Source organism: Notolabrus celidotus, chromosome 20 (assembly GCF_009762535.1).
Source record: "Notolabrus celidotus isolate fNotCel1 chromosome 20, fNotCel1.pri, whole genome shotgun sequence".
NCBI lineage: Eukaryota > Metazoa > Chordata > Actinopteri > Labriformes > Labridae > Notolabrus > Notolabrus celidotus.
Window position 1 is genome coordinate 3,253,033 of NC_048291.1, and position 24,106 is coordinate 3,277,138.

Here is a 24,106-nt window from a genome sequence, read left to right on the forward strand (position 1 = left end):
TGTCTGCAGCGTATAAAAAGTCTGAGTCTCACGTAGAACCTTTTTGTTCTGCAGGTGAATTCTCTGTTTTCCTTCCATTGATGCCGTAGGCTCTCTCCCCCCCCCCCCGAGACAAACAACCCCGGTGTCTTCTCTGTTCAGGATTCACGGATGGAGTGCAGATGGACTCGATGTTTTGATGTGCAATTTGCCATTACCCCTCCGCTCCTGTCTGACTCCAGCTCGCACACACGTCCACAATGCTCCAGTTAATTGCTACAAGCCAGCAGGCAGACAGGCAGGCAGGAGCTGGCAGCTGTGTGCAGACATGTCTTCATCCAGGTTTCAGAGAATCTTTCAGCACACTAAAAAAAAAAAAAAAAAATCATCTTCCTGCATTCACATGGACTGTCTGTGATTTATGATAATCGGACAGACTCACTTGTTCAGACTTGTGTGTGTGTTTTGGCAGCACACTGTTTTTCTAGAGTACTGGTTGAAGCCAACAGGGTGTGAAAAAGTCGTCACACACGATGCTCTGACCTTCACACTTACTCAGTTCCTCTGTTTCCTCACTTATTCTCCTGCAGGACACTTTGCAGTGAGTGTCCTGTCTTGCTAAATTCTATTATCAGTCTCCTTCTCCAGCCTAAAACCTTTGTCAGGTTACTGCATGTCTTTACAATAGTAGTATAACTTGTAGGATTTGTGTATTTAATCAGAATCAGAATCAGAATGAGCTTTATTGGCCAGGTATGCTTGAACACACAAGGAATTTGACTTTGGTAAACTGTGCTCTCTTAGTAAAAGGCATAAGAATAAGACATACAAATACAAATCCTGGATTTTCAAGTCCTGGATGGGGGGCAGGTCGACACCGATGATTTTTCCTGCACTCCTTATAGTCCTTTGCAGACTGTGTTTGTCTAGTTTGGTTGCAGATCCAAACCAGACAGTGATGGAGGTGCACAGAACAGACTGGATGATGGAGGTGTGGAACATGATCAGCAGCTCCTGGGGCAGGTTGAACTTCCTGCGTCAGCTCAGGAAGCACAAACCTGAGTTTTGATCAGGAAAAAAACAAAACTAGATAACCTGACTCTATTTCATACCAGAGTCGTTTTTTTCAACATGTTTTAAAGATTTGATTCAATCTGACTTCTACGTTTTGAAAATGACTCGACCTTTCAGCTTCAAACTCATCTCCGCCTTTTGATGAATCTGTTAAAAAGTCTAATGTGTCCGTTATGTATTAAAGGTGACATATCATGCAAAATGGACTTTTTAATGGTTCTCTACCTGAAATATGTGTCCCTGTCTACAAACCCCCCGAGAACGAGAATGAAAAGAATCCATTCTGCCCCTGTTCTGATTTCTCCACCTTTCTGTAAATGTGTCTGAAACCAGCCGTTTCAGACTTCCGTGTTTTTGTTACGTAACAACAATATCCGGTCTGTCACGGAGTCAGAGCTCGGAGCTTGTTCAGCCCATAGACTGTATAAAATACAACTCAACTTCTCCGTTTTTCATTCCCTGCACAAATGTGTGCTAACAAGGAGCTTAGGAGGGAGGCATGCTAGTTGTAGGCTGTCTTAATAAACACAAAGGTCGGTTTTACTCCCCACGTCTGCAGATTTGAAGATCTAGTGGATGATTTTTATTTATCATAGATAAGTGCTAGCGCTAATTAGCATAGCCACATAGCTACATGTTCATAGCTGTAGCTGTGTACCAAGACACACGTCGACATGCTGACAAATAAAACAACAAGAAACACTAAATCTGTGACCAATCCTTCAGAAAGGTCCCGCTGCCTTTCTGGTAGAGGTCGGTTTTACTCCCCACGTCTGCAGATTTGAAGATCTAGTGGATGATTTTTATTTATCATGGATAAGTGCTAGCGCTAGTTAGCATAGCCACATAGCTACATGCTCGTAGCTGTGTACCAAGACACACGTCGACATACTGACAAATAAAACAACAAGAAACACTAAATCTGTGACCAATGGTTCAGAAAGGTCCTGCTGCAGGCGCCTCTCCATCAGGATCAGATTCTGGATCAGATTCAGAGGGTTGAAGTAACTTGATCTCTCAGCAGCCGTGTATATTCAGCCAACATGTAAACATTAGATCAACGTGCTGGAGAGCCGAGGCCACATCCACTTCCTGAGGGGGCGTGGTCAGAGGGAAAACAGACTGTTCTGAGGAGGGCTGAAGAAGAGGGCTTTTCAGGCATGCCAAAATCTGATTTCAAAGTGTTTTTTTGAGCACAAACTTTAAAGACATGTTTTGGGGACCTCTTAGACCAATATATGTTGATGAAAAAAGCGTGATATGTCACCTTTAATACATTTCATTTATCAGTTTTGGAAAACTTCTTCTAAAAGCTATAAAAAAGTTTGGGGTTTGGTCCAAAAAATTTGTGGATTTTGTTCTGTAGAAACTTCAAGCAGCAGAACTGAAAATGAAGCACCACCACCAGTATCTAACCACGAGCTGTGTGTATCATCCTCACGCTTTAGGCCCCCACTGGTGTCTTGTAGACAAAGACATTATCTCTGTTAGTTCACTGCTGCTGTAATTGAACTCCTGTCCAGTCAACTTAAAAGTTTTAAGTTGAAAAATGATTTTTAAAGACCTTGTTAAAACACTTAAGTAACATTAGCTAACTACCTTCTCTGTGACAGATGAAGCGCTGAGATGTAAACGGTGCCTGCTCTGTCTTTGAGCGTTATTATCTTGACAAATCACCGAGTTTTCTTTTGTGTTCTCATTAGGAAGCACCTGAGTTTGGTGTTTCCTCACAGACAACAATGAGTCATGTGGGAGGCATTTTCACTTTCTTTGCCAGCGTTTTATAAAATTAACTAAACTCAGCGATGTGCTGCCGGTGACAACTGGGAAAACTGAGACCAAACTCAGCAGAAAAAAAGACAGTGAAAATGATGTCTGGGTTACTTTATGGCAGTAATAGCTTTTTGAATCAATGTTTCCCGTCAAAGATGTGATTAACATCCACAACGCAGCGTGTGAGTTAGTTAGCCGTGAGGGTTTCTCCCACTCGTCCTTGTTGTTAAAGAGCTCTAATCGTCCGGGTTACTCTGACACCAAATCTCTCTTTGTGTCGAGTCCATTAATTCTTTCAAATCCTCCACTTCCTCGTCCACCTCCTCAGTCTTTGATTTCCCCGCAGGCTGGAGTTCAGACCTGCTGCGTCTCAGAAACAGGACTCCCTCGCTTCTCGTTGTCGCACTGTGCACTGTGATCTTAAACTCCTCAGCTTAATGTACGACTGGAGAAACTTCTCTTTCATAAATGTTGATCAGCGGAGGAGTTGGCAGCTCCGCACCTCTTCATTTGTACAGCTGAGCTTTTTATATTGAGGGAAATATCAACAACAATCCTGACACCTTTGCACAGGGAGGATAAAAAACAAGCCAGGTATGATCGCCACAGTGCATCTGCTACTCTGTGTGTTACACAGGACTTCCACCAGATCTGTGTCCGGTCCGGCTCCGTGCTCTCTCGTACGTCAATCAATCTATGAGATTGGCAGTCGACTAAGGCTCGTTAGAACGAATCGTCCAATATTCCACTATTTGGGGTCACCCCTAGTGGAGGGTATCATCTTGAACTGGTCCACTGATCAGGATCCCTTTTATTCCCCTAATGTGACTCACGTTTTATCCTTATGATGCTGGTTTCTCCTGTAAGTCAGACACATAGTGAAAGTTAGCAGAAGCTCAGCTCACAGCCCTCGGCAAAGAGCTCCAGAGGAACGTTGAGTTTTGGTGTGAAACTGCTTTACTGACAATTTTAGATTGTTGTAAATGAAGCTGAGCGTTACACGGGACTTCCACCAGATCCGTGTCCAGTCTGTCTGCGATCTGCTTCAGTCAGGATCCATGCTCTCTCGTCCGTCAACACCTGCTGATTGCGTTTTCAGAACGCAGAGCTGGAGTCATGTGACCGAGGTTTTCCCGCTGTAATCCCTGAATCAAGGATTCTCCTCCTCCTCCTCTCCTCATCCATGTTGTCTCCTCTGGTCCTCTGAAAACCTCTAACCTGTTGACTCCAGGTCTGGCTCCACTCATCATGACTTTGGTTTGTTGTTGTAGTTAAGTTAAAAACAACCCAACGATGAACACAGTGTGTTTTATTCTGAAAAATTAAATGGGTTTTCATTTTGTTTTGGTGAAACCTGACTTCCTGTCCCGCTCCATCTGCTCTGTACTGAATTGATGCATCGTGCTCCGGCGTCCAGCAACAATACAAGTCTTGCGTCTCTGATCTGTTGCGTTCCAACCTCCCGGATCGCAACAGAGCGGATCCAGTGGAAGTTAACACATTGACTAGAATAAAAACCAATCAGAGACGCATGGGCCCCGGATCTGGTGGAACTTGGCCTTTACACCATCCAGACCGCAACATGATTTGAACTCAATGATACAAATACTTAGACCAAAATAAATCTCATCTTACACTTTAATGTAGTACATCACTCATCACTACAGTACATAAAGATGACTGAATATTAATATAACATACACATATTCAGATCTCTGGCCTTATGCTGGTTTCTTCAATAAAACATATAAAATGGAAAACATATGAATATAATTGTTGCGAATATAAAAGCGCCGATGAACGGGCCCTCGCACACCCTCAGCTGCCGCCTACATGAGCCGCCGCCACATGTAAACCCCCACCTAATATAAGCCACCACATGATGCCAAAGCAAGATCTGACAGTATATACCGCCTGTGCCCCTTGGGTGGTGCAAATGTTCCAAGTTTTTGGCAGGTTGCCAAGAAAACCTCCAAACTTGACAGTCTGCCACGCCCACAATTTTAGTCTGAACAAAATGCCTTTAATGGTTTTACAATCGTCAATATGTCTGCTATAGAATGTGCCTTGTTTGAACTGAATCGTAGACAAACTCTAGGAGGAGCTCTCAAAAGTATGCACCCTTATTTGGGCGTCATTCTTCACATTCAAAGCTGTATGTGCGTTTGATGCCCCGTCTCAACGCCTGCCACGCCCACAATTTTTGTCTGATCAAAATTTGTTCTGATAATTTTTTCTCGTCAAGGTGTCTACTATAGGTTGCTCTTGGTTTGGACTGAATCGGAAAAAAGCTCTAGAAGTTAATAGCGTTAGTATGCACCCTTATTTTGACGCCATTTTTCATGTTCAAAGCTAGGTGGCGCTCTTCCTGTTGAGTTTGGGATATGGGTGCAAGAGGCTTTTTTGTGCGTCCTGATGCCATGAATATGCATAGAATTTTTCAAGCATGTAGCTCAAAATAAACCCTATGGGGAGGGGTTTTTGAAAACTGTAGGGGGCGCTAGTGAGCACATTTTTTCGACTTTTTCTGCGAAACCCATAAAATGTCGCAATTTTTCCCAGCACTGACGAGTGTGTTGGATGAGGTGAGATTACGTGCATTTTAAAGTCACAAAACTCAATTTTTCGGACGTTTTTTTTTAATGCCCCGCCCCAAAGTCTGACACGCCCACATCTTTAATCTGAACGGAATGCCTTTACTTTGTATTAATCGTCAATGGGTTTACTATAGAATGTGCCAAGTTTGAACTGAATCGTAGATAAACTCTAGGAGGAGCTCTCAAAAGTATGCACCCTTATTTGGGCGTCATTCTTCACATTCAAAGCTGTATGTGCGTTTGATGCCCCGTCTCAACGCCTGCCACGCCCACAATTTTTGTCTGAACAAAATTTGTTCTGATATTTTTTTCTCGTCAAGGTGTCTCCTATAGGTTGCCCTTGGTTTGGACTGAATTGGAGAAAAGCTCTAGAAGTTAATAGCGTTAGTATGCACCCTTATTTGGATGCCATTTATCATGTTCAAAGCTAGGTGGCGCTCTTCCTGTTGAGTTTGGGATATGGGTGCAAGAGGCTTTTTTGTGCGTCCTGATACCATGAATATGCGTAGAATTTTTCAAGCATGTAGCTCAAAATAAACCCTATGGAGAGGGGTTTTTGAAAACTGTAGGGGGCGCTAGTGAGCACATTTTTTCGACTTTTTTTGCATAACCCATAAAATGTTGCAATTTCCAAGGACTGACGAGTGTGTTGGATGAGGTGAATTACGTGCATTTTCAAGTCACAAAATTCAATTTTCGGACGTTTTTTTTTTTTATGCCCGGCCCCAAAGTCTGACACGCCCACATCTTTAATCTGAACGGAATGCCTTTACTTTGTATTAATCATCAATGGGTTTACTATAGAATGTGCCTTGTTTGAACTGAATCGGAGAAAAACTCTAGGAGGAGCTCTCAAAAGTATGCACCCTTATTTGGGCGTCATTCTTCACATTCAAAGCTGTATGTGCGTTTGATGCCCCGTCTCAACGCATGCCACGCCCACAATTTTTTGTCTGATCAAAATTTGTTCTGATAATTTTTTCTCGTCAAGGTGTCTCCTATAGGTTGCCCTTGGTTTGGACTGAATTGGAGAAAAGCTCTAGAAGTTAATAGCGTTAGTATGCACCATTATTTGGACGCCATTTTTCATGTTCAAAGCTAGGTGGCGCTCTTCCTGTTGAGTTTGGGATATGGGTGCAAGAGGCTTTTTTGTGCGTCCTGATGCCATGAATATGTGTATTCATTTTAAAGCATGTAGCTCAAAATAAACCCTATGGGGAGGGGTTTTTGAAAACTGTAGGGGGCGCTAGTGAGCACATTTTTTCGACCTTTTCTGCGAAACCCATAAAATGTCGCAATTTTTCCCAGCACTGACGAGTGTGTTGGATGAGGTGAGATTACGTGCATTTTAAAGTCACAAAACTCAATTTTTCGGACGTTTTTTTTTATGCCCCGCCCCAAAGTCTGACACGCCCACATCTTTAATCTGAACGGAATGCCTTTACTTTGTATTAATCGTCAATGGGTTTACTATAGAATGTGTCTAGTTTGGACTGAATCAGAGAAAAGCTCTAGGAGAAATTAGCAAAAGTATGCACCCTTGCTTGGACCCATTTTGGCCCCATTTTTCATGTTCAAAGCTAGGTGGCGCTCTTCCTGTTGAGTTTTGAATATGGGTGCCACTGACTTTTTTGTGCGTCCTGATGCCATGAATATGTGTATTTTTTTCATGCATGTAGCTAAAAAAACTTGATGCGTAGGGTGTTATTTTTACCTCTAGGGGGCGCTACTGAGATTTTTTTTGCGAGACCTATAATAACTTGCAATTTTCACCAGGTCCGATGAGTGTGCAAAAATATCCGTGCTTTCATTCACATTCAGGGGTCCAAAACTGCAATCTCCTATAATAATAACCCTTAGGGTTACAATAGGGCCTTCGCCACCAGCGGTGCTCGGGCCCTAATGATTATATTTAAGGAAAATGCATGATTATAATAGAGGATATTAATCAAGATTCCACAGAGGGCAGGAATGATGTTGATTTTGTGCATTTTAAAATATCCCTCCTGGTTTTTGTTTTTGGTGCACACCTCTATTGAACAATGCATTTATTTGAAACAATGGATTTTTCTCATACTGTGACATCTTTATTATTACTCTTTTTATTCTCTGGGATAAACATACAGTTTAAGTGTCTCCTTTTTGTCCTTCCCCTGAGCTTTAACGTGACTACACATTATTTTCTCTGAGTGTTGTTCTGCAGTAAAACCGCTGAGTCATTGGAAAACTAAGGGATTTGTGGAGTCCATCTCCCAGCCTTCACCTTTCACTCCTCTCTCTCTCTCTCTCTCTCTCTCTCTCTCTCTCTCTCTCTCTCTCTCTCTCTCTCTCTGTGTGCGTGAACAGAACAAGCTGACTGTGTGCTCCCACACAGAACTCAAAATAAACTGAAATATGTTTCTGAGAGGACGAATCCCCTGATAACAGCATTTATTTAAGTGAATACAAACAGCCTGGCTTCCCTTAACTGTCCGCTGAATGAGAGACGTCAGCTCACAGCACAAATGAATGAACCTACTTAAATGTTTTCAGAAAGACACGTAAGAAAAGGAGGCTGGCTGTTTCTGAGCCGGGGGAACTTTTCATTTATCATGGGGAAAGATCAGGGGGAAGAAGCGGATGTGAGAGTGTTTCTATTGAGCAGAAATGAATGGAGACTTTAGCTGAGGTAAGGCTTCCTGGCTGTGGTGATGAATTGGTGGAGGCTTATTATCATCGAACAGTGTGGTGATATAATCTCAGCCTTTCCATAAATCCCTGGCTGTGTCCTTGGGTTAAATTTACTATATGCTACAAAAACTTTTACTGCTGCAGAGCGGCTCAGGGCGGCTTTTATTCAGAGGTTTCAAAGTCTGCATGTACAAGTTAAGTGCAGGAATATTAACCTGCAGGACAAAAGCTTTACAACAGTTGTTAAAATATAAATTAGCTTGTTCAGGATGGCACAACTAAATCTTGATGGGCTTTTTGGTGCTCACCACTTGCTGTGTTTCTTAGATGTGGGCTTGTTGGGTTGTAACATGTGCAGTATCAACGATTTCTCCTGAGCCTTGAGCAAAATATGAAACTCCAGAGCGGGTCCCTGTGCTCTCATTCTGACCCCTGAAGACATTCATATGGCTGGACATGCACATCCACCCAATGAATCCACATTTATATTGGATGCAGTTAACAAGAGGGACATTTGTAGGATGTGCAACCTCAGCTGAATGTGATTTCACTGTCCTCTCTTCAAAATGATGTATGTTTATTTTTACTGGATATTTGAGATCCTTTCAAATGCCTGCTTATACAGAACTAAAAGGTTCCTGCGCCCCCATTGTTGTCTGCGTTTTGACCGCGGGCTGAAGTCCCGCGTAGATTTTGCAAATCAGGCCAGTGATGTATGGAGGAAAAAAAGTAAATGCACTACACCACCAGACCAGTAGAGTCTGATTGCAGATGGGATGAAGGACCTGGGGTAGCGCTCCATCCTGCAGGGTGGGAGTCTCAGTCTGCTGCTGAAGGAGCTGCTCAGGGACCCCACAGTCTCATGCAGGGGGTGAGAGGGATTGTCCATGATGGATGCCAGCTTGGCTAACATCCTCCTCTCAAACCACCTCCTCTATGGAGTCCAGAGGACAGCCCAGGACAGAACTGGCCCTCCTGACCAGTCTGTTAAGTCTTTTCCTGTCCCTGTCTGTGCTAGAATGCATATACTACAGGCTTCATAGATCCATTGGTGATCAAAGTTTGGTATTATGTCTGTGTTTTGTACAGAAGTTCTCTAAATATTGGTTCATTCCTGACCACAGGCAATAAAAACTGTTTCATTGCATTTGATTAAATTTCTCTGTTTCCTCCACGCTCGGCCCACAGGGTGAAAATGATCGTTCTGCCTCGTTGCCTCATCTTCCTCCCAATCCAATCAGATCGTATCGTGTCTCTCGGAGTTGCTCTTGTTGTTGTTGTTGTTGTTGTTCTTTGTGTCCCCGAGGTGATTTATCTTTAACTTTCACCCAAACAGAAAGAAACAAACAGAAAAAGAAAAGGAGATGTTCTGGACAGAAGATAGAGGACTGATCCGGATTCTTCTCTCCGAGGCCTCACATGATCATCTTTAAGTCGTTTGAAGCCGCCGGCGACAAAATCCGACTCCTGCTGGTAGAATTGAGTCAAAAATAACAGTAGGGAGAGATCGGTGTGTGTGTAATCTCTGCAGGCACAGCAGGTCATCCTGTTACTTTCTCTAATCTGGACTCAGTGAGTGTGAACCCCTAACTACTGTAGATCTGATACAGCTTCTTTATCATGGATTATTTCTGTCCTTCTGCGCTGTGGAGGCAGACCTGAGGGAGCTGAGCTGGTCCAAGCAGAGACATTAATTTCTCTGTAGTCTGCCCACCTCACTTGCAGTTGTTCTATTTATGTAACTGTGTGAGGAGCCCTGATTCAGATGGTTTAATTCCACTGGACTGGAGGTCAACTAAGTCTTCTAACACTTCTTCAGTTTGCAAATAAATCACATGAGCTTTGAGACAGTAGGGCTGCAGGTTTCACTCTTACCTGCTTGCTGCAGACTCTGTGAGTTAATGGTTTTGCCTGTTTCTTAATGACATATCATGCAAAATTGACTTTTTAATGGTTCTCTACCTGAAATATGTGTCCCTGTCTACAAATCCCCTGAGAATAAAAATAATCAATTCTGCCCCTGTTCTGATTTCTCCACCTTTCTGTAAATGTGTGCTGAAACCAGCCGTTTCAGTGTTCAGTGTTTTTCATATGTCACAACGCCATCCGGTCTGTAACAGGAAGTCAGAGCTTGGAGCTTGTTCAGCCCATAGACTGTATAAAATACAACTCAACCCTTCCTCTGTTTTTCATTCCCTGCACACATGTGTGCTAACAAGGAGCTTAGGAGGGAGGCATGCTAGTTGTAGGCTGTCTTAATAAACACAGAGGTCGGTTTGACTCCCCACGTCTGCAGATTTGAAGATCTAATGGATGATTTTTATTTATCATGGATAAGTGCTAGCGCTAGTTAGCATAGCCACAAAGCTACATGTTCGTAGCTGTGTACCAAGACACACGTCGACATACTGATAAATAAAACAACAAGAAACACTAAATCTGTGACCAATGGTTCAGAAAGGTCCTGCTGCAGGCGCCTCTCCGTCAGGATCAGATTCTGTGAGCAGCCGTGTATATTCAGCCAACATGTAAACATTAGATCAACGTGCTGGACAGCCGAGGGCAGACCCACTTCCTGAGGGGGCGTGGTCAGAGAGCTCATTCTCATTTAAAGGCACAGACACAGAAAACAGCCTGTTCTGAGCAGGGCTGAAAAAGAGGGTTTTACAGGCAGACCAAAATCTGATTTCAAAGTGTTTTTATGAGCAATAAACTTTACATGTTACAGACATGTTTTGGGGACCTCTTAGACCAATATATTTTGATGAAAAAAAGCATAGTATGTCAACTTTAACAGTCTTTTATGGGTGTGAGGGTGAACCCAAAAGCAGCGGAGGAAACAGCAGGTAAAAGTCTTGACCAACCAGTTGGCACAAAGTCTTTTGAGATGCTGGATCTTCTCAGCAGGAATGCGATGCAGCTTCTCACACGGGACTTCCACCAGATCCGTGTCTGGTCTGTCTCCGATCCGCTGCGGGCCGGCTCCATGCGCTCTTGTCCGTCAACGCCCACCAGTTGCGTTTTCAGAACGCAGCATGGAGCAGGACCGCCGGACAGCTGGAGTCATGTGACCAAGATTTTCCCGTGGTAATCACTGAATCAAGGATTCTCCTCCTCCTCCTCTCCTCATCCATGTTGTCTTTCTGGTCCTCTGAAAACCTCTGACCTGTTGACTCCAGGCCTGGCTCCGCTCATCATGACTTTGGTTTGTTGTTGTAGTTAAGTGAAATACAATCTGGTGATAACACAGAGTGTTTTATTCTGAAAATTAATGTTTTCATTCTGTTTTGGTGAAACCTGACTTCCTGTCCCGCTCCATCTGCTCTGTTGAGATTGGTGTGTCGTGCTCCGGCACCCCCGGCAAAAATAGAAGTCATGTGTATCTGATCCAGAGGACTCTGACCTGCCGGATCAGAGAGCTGGAACACAACAAAGTGGACCCAGTGGAAGTTAACACATTGACTAGAATAGAAACCTGTCAGATCTGGACCAGACATGGATCTAGAGGTTAGTTGATGTCTGTTCTTTTTCATGCTGACCCTGAAACATCAACAATGCTTTCTCCATTTTCCATCAGTTTCCTGTTCTATAATAAACACTACATCATCTAGGTGTGTCTTAAATCCTCAGGTGATGCTGTAGCTGTGAGCATATATTATTAGGTTGTGTTTTGCTGTATCCCTCCCTTGATTAAAATCCCTGATTGGTCTCCTGCAGAGCTCACAGATCAGGACGAGAGTGAAAGAACAACTTCCCCCAGAAATCCACTGAGACAGACAACTGAAGTAAATCACCCCCGCTACAAATCTCTTCTCCTCGCCTCTTACAATCAAGCGCTCGGCACACGCAGAGTATTGCCTGTCCAGAGTAATCACAGAGCTGTCTCAGAGCTCAGGAAGACGGGATGCTGTGCACTGGAGGCTGAATATGACAGACGCCTTCAGATAAAATGCAGCTGAGTTCAAACTACAGAAGAAGAGAGGGGGTAAAAAATAAAACAGCAGCAAGCTGTGTGGTGCTGAGAGAGATGTTTGCTTTTGATGTGGAGTTGGAAACCTCGGGGTCTGTGTGTATGGAGAGTCTGTACTTGTAAATCAATAACCAAACACTACATTTTATTATGTGTACTGGCAGATTTCAACTGGATGTGATGCCAGAAGACCAAACGTTCACTCAGCCAATCCACGGTTTAACTGGAGCGTTGGACAGACAGAAAGAAAGACATAAGGTGCATTTCTGGGGTCTTTCAGCCCCTAGAACTACTTTCCCCTGAACTAAAAGGTTCCTGTGCCCCCATTGTTGTCTGCATTTCGACTGCAGGCTGAAGTCCCGGGTAGATTGTGCAAATCAGACCAGTGACGTATGGAGGAAAAAAAGTAAATGCACTACACCACCAGGCCAGTAGAGGGCAGTAAAACAAAGATGAATGCCATTCATCACAGATGACATCATAGAAGCAGACGGACAGGCAGGTATCATTATGAGCAACACAACAGTTAGCCTGTTAGCATGAAGAGACCTGATCCGTAGCGTTCCGACCTGCTGGATCAGATACGCAGCTGGAATGCAACGGAGCAGATCCAGTGGGGGTAAAGATTTCACCGCTGAGCCAAATCAGCGCCCCATGAATGAGTACATACAATGAAGAAACAACAATCACCAAAACAACAACATCCTGAGGCTTAAAGTGCATTTCCACCAAGAGTTCCCGGGTCATTTAGCCCCCAGAACTAAAAGGTTCCTGTGCCCCCATTGTTGTCTGCCTTTCGACCACGGGCTGAAGTCCCGGGAAGATTGTGCAAACACTGACAAGTTCAGCTGAAGGTCTCCAGTTTACAGGGTCACTTTTAAAACCATAACACTGGGAGAGATGCATTTGCAGTGGGCTGAGAGAAGACTACTGTTACAAGCTGCTAAATCAAGAGAATCACAGCTTCTTCTTTTGAAAAGTACACACACATCACAGATGACACCACAGAAGAAGACGGACAGGCAGTTATCACAACAGTTAGCCTGTTAGCATGGAGAGACTCAGCTGGCGCTGTTTTAGATGGTGCTATATTTCATCACAGATGGATTCACTGAATCAACACGTGAGAGGAGATAAGCGCGAGTAGCAAAGACGTTTCAACACGGCTTTAAAATCCTTTTGAACTCAAAAAGCCGTGGCAGAGATCGGCCGGTGTTTTGGTTTAAACGGCGACCCTGTTAACTGGAGACTCCCAGCCGGATGCATCCCTCATAAACGTCTTTAGACGATCATTAAATATCTGATGAGGATATTAAATCACAAAACTCCCTCTGTGTTTCTACAGCTGTGTAAACTCCACAAACACTGACACGTTCAGCTGAAGGTCTCCAGTTTACAGGGTCACTTTTAAAACCGGAACACCGGGAGGAGAGACGCATTCACGGTGGGCTGAGAGAAGACTACTGTTACAAGCTGCTAAATCAAGAGAATCACAGCTTCTTCTTTTGAAAAGTACACACACATACAAAAAAGATAGAACAAATAAAAACTAATGAAAGAAAGAGAAATCAAGTGAATCACAGATGTGTGTGATGTTATTTTGGACGGAGGGAGGAATAAAAACACTGCGGTTAATCGACCAATCAGACACGTTCAGCATTGCAGGCCCCGCCCCCTGAAAGTCCTGGGACCTTTGAAAAGTACTACCCCCCTAGCAGGGGCTTTTTAGGGGGGAGATTAACTACCCCTGAACTAAACTTAGACCCTGGATCCACCGGTCGAAACGCACGTAGTTCAGGGGTAAAGTCCCTACGACAGACAGACAGACAGACAGACAGACAGACAGACAGACAGACAGACAGACAGACAGACAGACAGACAGACAGACAGACTCCTCAAAAGGAACTTTTTCACTGTATTGTGAAGTTGTTCATTTGGACCCAGCCTCTCTTGCTTCATTCTGTTGACTTTGCTTGCAGGGGGACTTCAGAAGCAGCACCACTCCAACATTATTTGTTTGCTACATGCGTTTAAATTCGGCACTCTCTGTCCCTTTCGGCCTCCTTCAGAGCTTCGCCCCGTGTTTTAGAATAGCTCACTTTATATTACAGAGCAGGGCGCTGAGAAGAAGCAGGAAACTTCGCTGTGCAAAGTCCATTTGAAAGCTATTACCGACCCTGCATCCCGCGCAGGAATATCATTTCCCGTCCTCAATAACTCCCCGTTTCTCTGGTGTCCTAATTTGCAGGGCGGCCATATTGCTTGTTTTCTCTGTATAATGGGCCTTGCAGAGGAGTAATGGCCACGCTGCGGCAGAGTTTCATCCTTTGCTCATTATTCCTCCTTCAGTACAGGGCCAGGTCTCCCTTCACCGCCGGTCAGACTCTATCTCTCTGTTTCTCTCTTTTCTTCTTCCTTCTCTCTGTCGTCTCTTTCGCATCGTGGGAGTCAGGGATGGAGAGCGAATCTCTTGGGGAAACAGAATCTAGACCGAAGCCTTCCAGTGCGCCGGCCTCATAATTAAATTGGCAGATTAAATTCTCTCTTATTGTGGAGGGGTTTAATGAATATTCAGCAGGCTTTGGATCGTCCTGGTGATGTGAGCTTCGCTTTAGTTATCACGTTGACCCCGTCAGACTGCGGCACACACCGAAGACCTTCTGACTAAATTGATCTGCTCTATGGTGACACTTCAAAGACTTATATCCACTACATTCCACTGGAAGTGGACTGATATTTCTCCTAAAGTTTGCAGACGACACCACCGTCATCGGTCTCATCCAGGACGCAGACGAGTCTGCTTACAGACAGGAGGTGGAACAGCTGGCACTCTGGTGTAGTCAGAACCATCTGGAGCTGAACCCGCTCAAGACGGTAGAGATGACAGTTGACTTCAGGAGAAGCCCCCCCCCTCACCATCCTGAACAGAACTGTGTCTACTGTGGATAAATGAAATAAAATAAATTACTCAGATAATAAAACACTAAAAAATTAAACCATAATAGGGAAATAAGATACTATACTCCAAATAAATAAATAAAATAAATAACTACGATTTTAAAAACAGTAAAATATTAAACCATAAAAGGAAAATAAGATACTATACTTAAAATAAATAAATAAATAAATAAAATAAAATAAATTACTAAGATAATAATACATCAAAATATTAAACCATAAAAGGAAAATAAGATGCTATATTTAAAATTAATAAATAAATAAAATCATATCATTTTAAACCATTAAAATAAATAATATGCTATACCTCAAATTAATAAATAAATAAATTAAATAAATTACTAAAATAATAAAACACTAAAATATTAAACTATTAAAAGAAAATAAGATTCTAGACTTTAAATAAATAAATAAATAAATACATAAATCAATAAAATAAAATAAATTGCTTAGATAATAAAACACTAAAATATCAAACTATTAAAATAAAATAAGATTATATACTTCAAATAAATAAATAAAAAAATAAATAAATTACTAAGATAATAAAAACTCTAAAATATTAAACCATAAAAGGAAAATAAGATTATATACTTAAAATTAATAAATAAAATAGAATGAAAAGTGACTAAAACTTGAACTAGATGATAAATAAATAAATAAATAAATAAATAAATAAATAAATAAATAAATAAATAAATAAATAAATAAATAAATAAAGCTGTTATAAGAATGAAACTCAGTTAAAGGCGAGACTTCAGTTTGCTTTTAAAAATGTTGATGCTCTGTGCAGCCCTCAGATCTTCAGGCAGGGTGTTCCACAGGCGTGATAATAAAAAGCTGCCTCACCGTGGGTCTTAGTTCTTACTTGTGGTACAATTAAAAGTCCACTAGACCTAAGACCTGAGGGCTCTCTCTGGCTCAAGAAGTCCCAGCATCAGTGCTTTATTTGTCTAATTGGTGTCCTCTCACTCTCAGCTGACCTCGACAAGCTGCACAGACAGACGTCGCGTGATGTTACACCATCACTACGCCTCTCCTGGGAGAGGACTGATGTGGATGTCAGGTCACCAAAGGGTGTGACTTCGTTAGAGGTCATGACTCCAGACACTATTTGTTGCTTTCAACACATCCACAGTACAGATAACATGCACAGCAACAGAGACGTCATGCATTGATTTCTCACTGAGTGTGAGGCCTCTGTTTTCACACTGTGCCTTCCTGGATTTCTGGAGACAGAGGTGACAATAGTTGAAGGGGAGAGGGACCGGCAACCTCCGGTCTCAAAATATGAAGACCATGCAGAAGTGTTATAAACTGCAGTTCATTGAGTGTTCCAGAAACACAGGAAACCACATACACACCCATTCAAAATAAAGACGATCTTTGCAGCAGAAATAAACATGTTTACAGCCTGGTTCAAAAAACAGCTTGGCTCTACTATAGCTACTTTCTGTATCGGCACACACTGTATGGGGGGTACATTTTTTTATAACACGCCACTTGACTCACAGGGAGGAACACTGTAGCTATTGGCTAGGAGTCTCAAAGCACGCCTCTTTACGTCACACTTATGTCCCTTTTCCACCGGCCCATCTTAGCCCTGCTCTACTCGGTTTGTGTTGCGTTTCCACGGCGCGGTACCTCGTGTCAGATACCAGTTTTTCATACCTGGAGATGGATTCACTGAATCAACACGTGAGAGGAGATAAGCGCGACTAGCAAAGACGTTTCAACACGGCTTTAAAATCCATTTGAACTCAAAAAGCCGTGGCAGAGATCGACCGGTGTTTTGGTTTAAACGGCGACCCTGTTAACTGGAGACTCTCAGCCGGATGCATCCCTCATAAACGTCTTTAGACGATCACTAAATATCTGATGAGGATATTTTGAAATCTTAATAAAAACTAAACTAGTTTGCATTCCCAGGAACTCCCTCTGTGTTTCAACAGCTGTGTAAACTCCACAAACACTGACACGTTCAGCTGAAGGTCTCCAGTTTACAGGGCCACTTTTAAAAGCGGAACACCGGGAGGAGAGCTGCATTTGTGTTGGGCTGAGAGAAGACTACTGTTACAAGCTGCTAAATCAAGAGAATCACAGCTTCTTCTTTTGAAAAGTACACACACATACAAAAACTCGACTCTACTCGGTTTGTGTTGCGTTTCCAGGGGTGCGGTGCCACGTGTCAGATACCAGTTTTTCGTACCTGCTCTAGTTCCAAGCGAGCTGAGCCGATACTAACGACATCGACGGACTGCCGGCCACTGATTGGTCAGAGGATGTCGTCACCGAAGAGTCATGACGCCCAACACGCCGTGCAGCAGTGAGGTACAGTTCAGGCTTCAGTCTGTTAAAGTCTGCAGCAAAGAGTAACAGCTTACCTCCACAAGACACACACATACACACACACACACACAGAGAGAGAGAGAGAGAGAGAGAGAGAGAGAGAGAGAGAGAGAGAGAGAGAGAGAGAGAGAGAGAGAGAGAGAGAGAGAGAGAGAGAGAGAGAGAGATCCTCCTGATCCCACTTTTTGTGCGTTTTATGTTGAAATCTTGTTTCTGTCAGAGCTGTCCTGTTGGAGGAGACATTCTGCTCCATCTCCTCATTATACATGACCTCCTACCCTTGTGTGTGTGTGTGTGTGTGTGTGTGTGTGTGTGTGTGTGTGTGTGTGTGTTTGTGTGTGTGTTGCCCTGCCCTCCACTGTCTGTCACACGACGTAATCATATTCACACACTGGAAATCACATTACATGTTAACTGACACAGCCGACAGGTTCAGGGCGAGCGGCTGGACCGCCTAATGAAAGCCTAACTGTCAGAATGACAGAGATAATGGCATGAAAGATTGTCCCAAATATCACTACCTCTCCTCCTCCTCCTCCTCCTCATCCTCCTGTTCTGCTATCAAGGTAATCTGCCTGACTTTTGTCCCCATTTTGATCCAGAGGCGCAGACTTTTCCAGTTTAATAGATCTGGATTAACCGCCCTCTAAATGGGACTACACACTACATTCTTTGTCCACAGGGGGCGCCAAAATCAACGGTCAAAATCCATTGTTTCAAATTAAAGCCAATAAATAAAAGTCCACATGCTGATCACATTGAAAGACGTTTGTATTAAAGGGGACATATCACGCTTTTTTCATCAATATATATTGGTCTAAGAGGTCCCCAAAACATGTCTTTAAAGTTTATGCTCAAAAAAACACTTTGAAATCAGATTTTGGTCTGCCTGAAAAGTCCTCTTCTTCATTCCTCATCAGAACACTCTGTTTTCCCTCTGACCACGCCCCCTCAGGAAGTGGATGTGCCTCGGCTCTCCAGCACGTTGATCTAATGTTTACATGTTGGCTGAATATACACGGCTGCTCAGAGATCACGTTACTTCAACCCTCTGAATCTGATCCTGACGGAGAGGCGCCTGCAGCAGGACCTTTCTGAATGATTGGTCATAGATTTAGTGTTTCTTGTTGTTTTATTTATCAGTATGTAGACGTGTGTCTTGGTACACAGCTACGAACATGTAGCTATGTGGCTATGCTAACTAGCGCTAGCACTTATCCATGATAAATAAAAATCATCCACTAGATCTTCAAATCTGCAGACGTGGGGAGTAAAACCGACCTCTGCCAGAAAGGCAGCAGGACCTTTTATGAAGGATTGGTCACAGATTTAGTGTTTCTTGTTGTTTTATTTGTCAGTATGTCGACGTGTGTCTTGGTACACAGCTACAGCTACAGCTACAGCTACAGCTACAGCTACAGCTACAGCTACAGCTATGAACATATAGCTATGTGGCTATGCTAATTAGCGCTAGCACTTATCCATGACAAATAAAAATCATCCACTATATCTTCAAATCTGCAGACGTGGGGAGTAAAACCGACCTTTGTGTTTATTAAGACAGCCTACAACTAGCATGCTTCCCTCCTAAGCTCCACACATTTGTGCAGGTAATGAAAAACAGAGGAGGGATTCAGTATTATTTTATACAGTCTATGGGCTGAACAAGCTCCGAGCTCTGACTCCGTGACAGACCGGATATTGTTGTTACGTAACAAAAACACGGAAGTCTGAAACGGCTCGTTTCACACACATTTACAGAAAGGTGGAGAAATCAGAACAGGGGCAGAATGGATTTTTTTCATTCTCGGGGGGTTTGTAGACATGCCAGGGACACATATTTCAGGTAAAGAACCATTAAAAAGTCCATTTTGCATGATATGTCACCTTTAAATTTTGGGGGATTGTTGCCTTTATATGGAGAGGACAGCTGAAGAGAGACAGGAAATATGGGGAGCAGAGAGTGAGGGAGGACATGCAACAAACGGACAAGGCTGGGATCGAACCTGCGACCTCTGCGATCAGGGCCACAGCCTCTGTAAATTGGATGCACGCCCAGAACGCCAAGCCAATGGCGCCCCAGGCTGATTTGAAAAGCTTCATAACATTTTGTCCCTGTAATCAAGCCTGAATCCAGCGTTACATCCTGTCTCAATCCTACTCAAAAGTTCCCACCATCACAAACAGACAGTTTCCTCAAAAGCTGGATATTAAATTGTTCTGCTTTCTAAAAGACTTGGCTGAGAAATAAATTTGGAAGTGCTAAAAACTGCAATTCCTCTATTGTCCACTTGAGGTTGGCTCTAAAAGTGAGTCAATCACTACTGGGACAGTAATTAAAATGTCAATATTGGAGTGCTGGCTCAGTCTGGTGGCTAAGTGGTGTGCCTCATGTGGAGGGAGCCAATGTTGGAAACCAGCCTGTCGCCCCTTTACCTCATGGCGCTCCCTGCTCTATATCTGTATTTTCTGCTCTGTCCAAAGTCCTGTCCTCTAAAGCCATAATAGAGCCCAAAAATATGACTTGACAAATGGCTCATTTAAACATGCTTTAGGTACAAAAATAGACACGTCCATTTTACTTTAATGTGTCCTTGACATGGGGATCTACCATCCACCAGAGGGCGCTTGAACAAACTGGTTTTGCACAGACCTCCTCTTCTCCTCCCACCCATTTCCACCTGGCTTTCCTGTTGTAGTTGGGTTTTGCTGGTCTGACTTTAGCTATTGGCTTCATCTTGACAAGATTCCGGTGGTACTACAACGTTTGGTTCGTATCAGTGAGTTTAAAGAAAATGATGAAACAAACAAAGGGTACAGGCAGAAGGCCGTACCCCCATATGTATGCATATTGGACGTAGAGCATAAATGCACCATAATTCAGTCACTGAATACCAGTCATAGAGTCTAGGGTCTTGCTGTGTCGTTTATTCTTCTAACAAACCGTTCAAGAAGTCTGAACTCAAGATTTTTCCCTGAGTGGATACTACCAGGAACAAGCTAACCAATGAGTGAAATCACTGTTTTTGTGGATGGAGTCTGGACACTATGCAGAGTTATGTAAAAGTGAAAAAGCAATTGTTCCTCTACAAAAGAAAAGGTCGACGTCTGTTAGGATTAGGGGTGAGCCAGACTAAGGATTTGCTTAGTGGAATCTGATTCATCAGATTTTGCCCATAGTCGATGAATAGTGGAATGTTTGTTGTTTTTCCTTATTGACCCAAAGTCTGCATGATGGTGACCGCATGACAATATTACACATAACCCTTTACAATTAAGAGACTCATAGCTTAAAGGCACTATGAGGAGTTTTTCACCAGCTGAGAAAAAAACTGAAACCAACACTGATGCCTCTTTATGAACTTCAAAAGCAAACAAAACCATAAACAACAACACTGATACCTTATCTGTTGTCATTTTTAATGCCTTAAACCACTCTGAGGGGGTAGGTGTCAGACCACATGATTGACATTTGGCTTTAGCAGCACCCTTTTTCGGCTGTTTTCATGGCAAATAATCACATTGAGTGATACATCTGGCGGTTAAAAGACAGAAGGTGAGGTTTTTGTTGAAAACACTACTTTTGCATGTACAGAACAAGAGATAAGAGGTATCACTTTTTCCACAAGGGGGTGCCAACATTGATATAAATCAAAAGTTCCTCACAGCAGCTTTAAAGTAAAAGGGACAATAGAATATTATAAACATAAAACTTAGATTTTTAAATCTATATTGCAAAAACAACGAGGTGATGAAGGAGAGAAAACTCAAATAAGGCCGCCATCAGTTAAACATGGAACAACGCGCCACAGATATTTAAACAGTGTTCACACAGCAGAGAGCAGCACTGCAGAGGGTAGTTTGTCCAACTTAAAGGTGACATATCATGCAAAATGGACTTTTTAATGGTTCTCTACCTGAAATATGTTTCCCTGGCATGTCTACAAACCCCCCGAGAATGAAAAGAATCCATTCTGCCCCTGTTCTGATTTCTCCACCTTTCTGTAAATGTGTGTGAAACCAGCCGTTTCAGACTTCAGTGTTTTTGTTACGTAACAACAATATCCGGTCTGTAACAGGAAGTCAGAGCTCGGAGCTTGTTCAGCCCATAGACTGTATAAAATACAACTCAACCCCTCCTCCGTTTTTCATTCCCTGCACACATGTGTGCTAACAAGGAGCTTAGGAGGGAGGCATGCTAGTTGTAGGCTGTCTTAATAAACACAAATGTTGGTTTGACTCCCCACGTCTGCAGATTTGAAGATCTAGTGGATGATTTTTATTTATCATGGATAAGTGCTAGCGCTAGTTAGCATAGCCACATAGCTACATGTTTGTAGCTGTGTACCAAGACACACGTCTACATACTGATAAATAAAACAACAAGAAACACTAAATCTGTGACCAATCCTTCAGAAAGGTCCTGCTGCAGGCGCCTCTCCGCCAGGATCAGATTCTGGATCAGATTCAGAGGGTTGAAGTAACGCGGGTCTGTGAGCAGCCAACATGTAAACATTAGATCAACGTGCTGGACAGCCGAGGCCTAACCCACTTCCTGAGGGGGCGTGGTCAGAGAGAAAACAGACTGTTCTGAGGAGGACTGAAGAAGAGGGCTTTTCAGGCATGCCAAAATCTGATTTCAAAGTGTTTTTTTGAGCATAAACTTTAAAGACATGTTTTGGGGACCTCTTAGACCAATATATGTTGATGAAAAAAGCGTGATATGTCACCTTTAAGACTAAACATTTGTATAATGTTCAAAATCAAACCTGAACCAGCTAAAGGGTTTTTAAATCTCTTAACAGAACCTTTTAAAACAGTCTTTCATCGCGTCTTTGTCCGCTTGAGTCTTGTTGTAATTGTACGTGAGGAAAACCATCATGTTTACAGGCAGAAGTGCGCTCCTTGCTTTGTTGACTGTAAATCCTGTCTTTGTGAATATCCTCTCTGATGGTGTGGAGGTGGATGGGATGCTGTGGATTGTTTTTGAGGCTTCAGACAGCTTTGGGGTATCCCTCCTGGTTCTTTTGGCCCCGTACAGTTTTTGTGTGGTCCGGTAATCCTTGATCTCACAGCCCTCATCACTATTTTTTAGGATCAACTGAAGTTTTATTTCCTGACATTTTGAGCTGCCATGAACGTAGAAAGATTTAAAGGCCACCTGAGGTACGTCTGCTCCATAGGTCCCCGCTAAATGGGAGAGTCCACCTTTAATTACCAGGGGAGATTTAATTACCACTTTAAGGAGATTTAACACAAGTTTATATTTATATCAAAATAGGCTAAACGAAACACTGTTTTTACAGGAAACAGGAAAATAATGTAAAATTAGACATTGAGCACCCCCATGGTTTGAATGGAATGATCCACGTTTCATATGCAAATATTCAACTATGAGATTGGCAGTCGACTAAGGCTTGTTAGAACGAATCGTCCAATATTCCACTATTTGGGGTCACCCTTAGTAAGGATCCTTTCTGAAATGGTTTTATCCACTTAGGATAACAATCATAACCTGTCAGTGGATTCACAAAACCCTTCAGATGATGTTGATTAATTGGCTTATCCTGAAAGTTTACATTGCAGCCATCCTACCAAGTGATCAAGATTCTTTTGGGACTCTTTAAGTCCTCAAAAAATGTAAAAACAGCAAACTCCTCTTCAAGGTTCTGATAACAGATGAGGTGGTCAGGAGGAGAATAAAAAAACCGAGGTAGGCAAAACAGCATCAACCTAAAATCCTTTTATGGTGCATTAGTGGCGAACATTTCTGTGGAGTCATTTTCAGAAATTACCAAAGTAGAAGCTGCGCTCTTTTTGCTTTTTCCATGTGTAGATTTGTCAGAATGCAAAGCCCACTCCACCAATCCAATCTGCAGAACTGCTGTATAATGATGCATCTCTCCATGGCACTCAAACGCTTTGATTACACACTGATTTACCTGTGGGATGCAGTGCAGCTCTGATCTGAAATGGAGGTGCAGGTTGACCCGGAGGAGTGCTGTGTCATCCACGAGGTACGACATGTTCACTGTTTGTTTTGTGCAGCAGGAGTCTCCGGTTCATATCTTATCCCCCAATGCGGTCCAAGAAGCGGACTATTAACAGAAAACTGAAAGTTACAGGAGCGAACGTCCCCACATAAATCACACTGTGTTATGAGTGGAAACAGCTCGGGCAAAGTTGAGCAACTGTTGTGAACGCTGAGGAAAATAAATCATTTATCACCTCTAGCTGCACCACTGGAGCGTGCAGCGGGGAAATAGAGGAGGTGGGACTGGGAGTGCTTTGTCGCTGTGCACAAAAAAACAACTTCAGTAAACCCTGAGTACGGACTTAAAGGCATCGAGGTCTGACTCTGAGTGTGAGTTTAAATTCAAATGATGGTAATGAGTCATGCTGGGGGGATGAAGGTGTGAAGGTGATGGAGGTGCTTTAGCTGTAATCTCTGTTTTCTACATAAAAGTGTTAGTATTGACTTATGGCATCAGGCTTTGGCGTGTGTAGGGAGAGAGCAAAAGCATGGAGAGCAAAAGCAGGCAGAACACTACCCACTGTAATGAGATACCTGCTCCTATCAGGGGTAATCTGCCATTTCTTAATCTTTATGAACTGACTGCATTCACTTTTAAAACATCTGCATCATGATTTGGTTAAAAAGACCTGGGTCCTCATGTACAAAGACTTGCATGGATTTCCTACTGGAACATGGCGTACGCTCAAATCCAGGAAACGT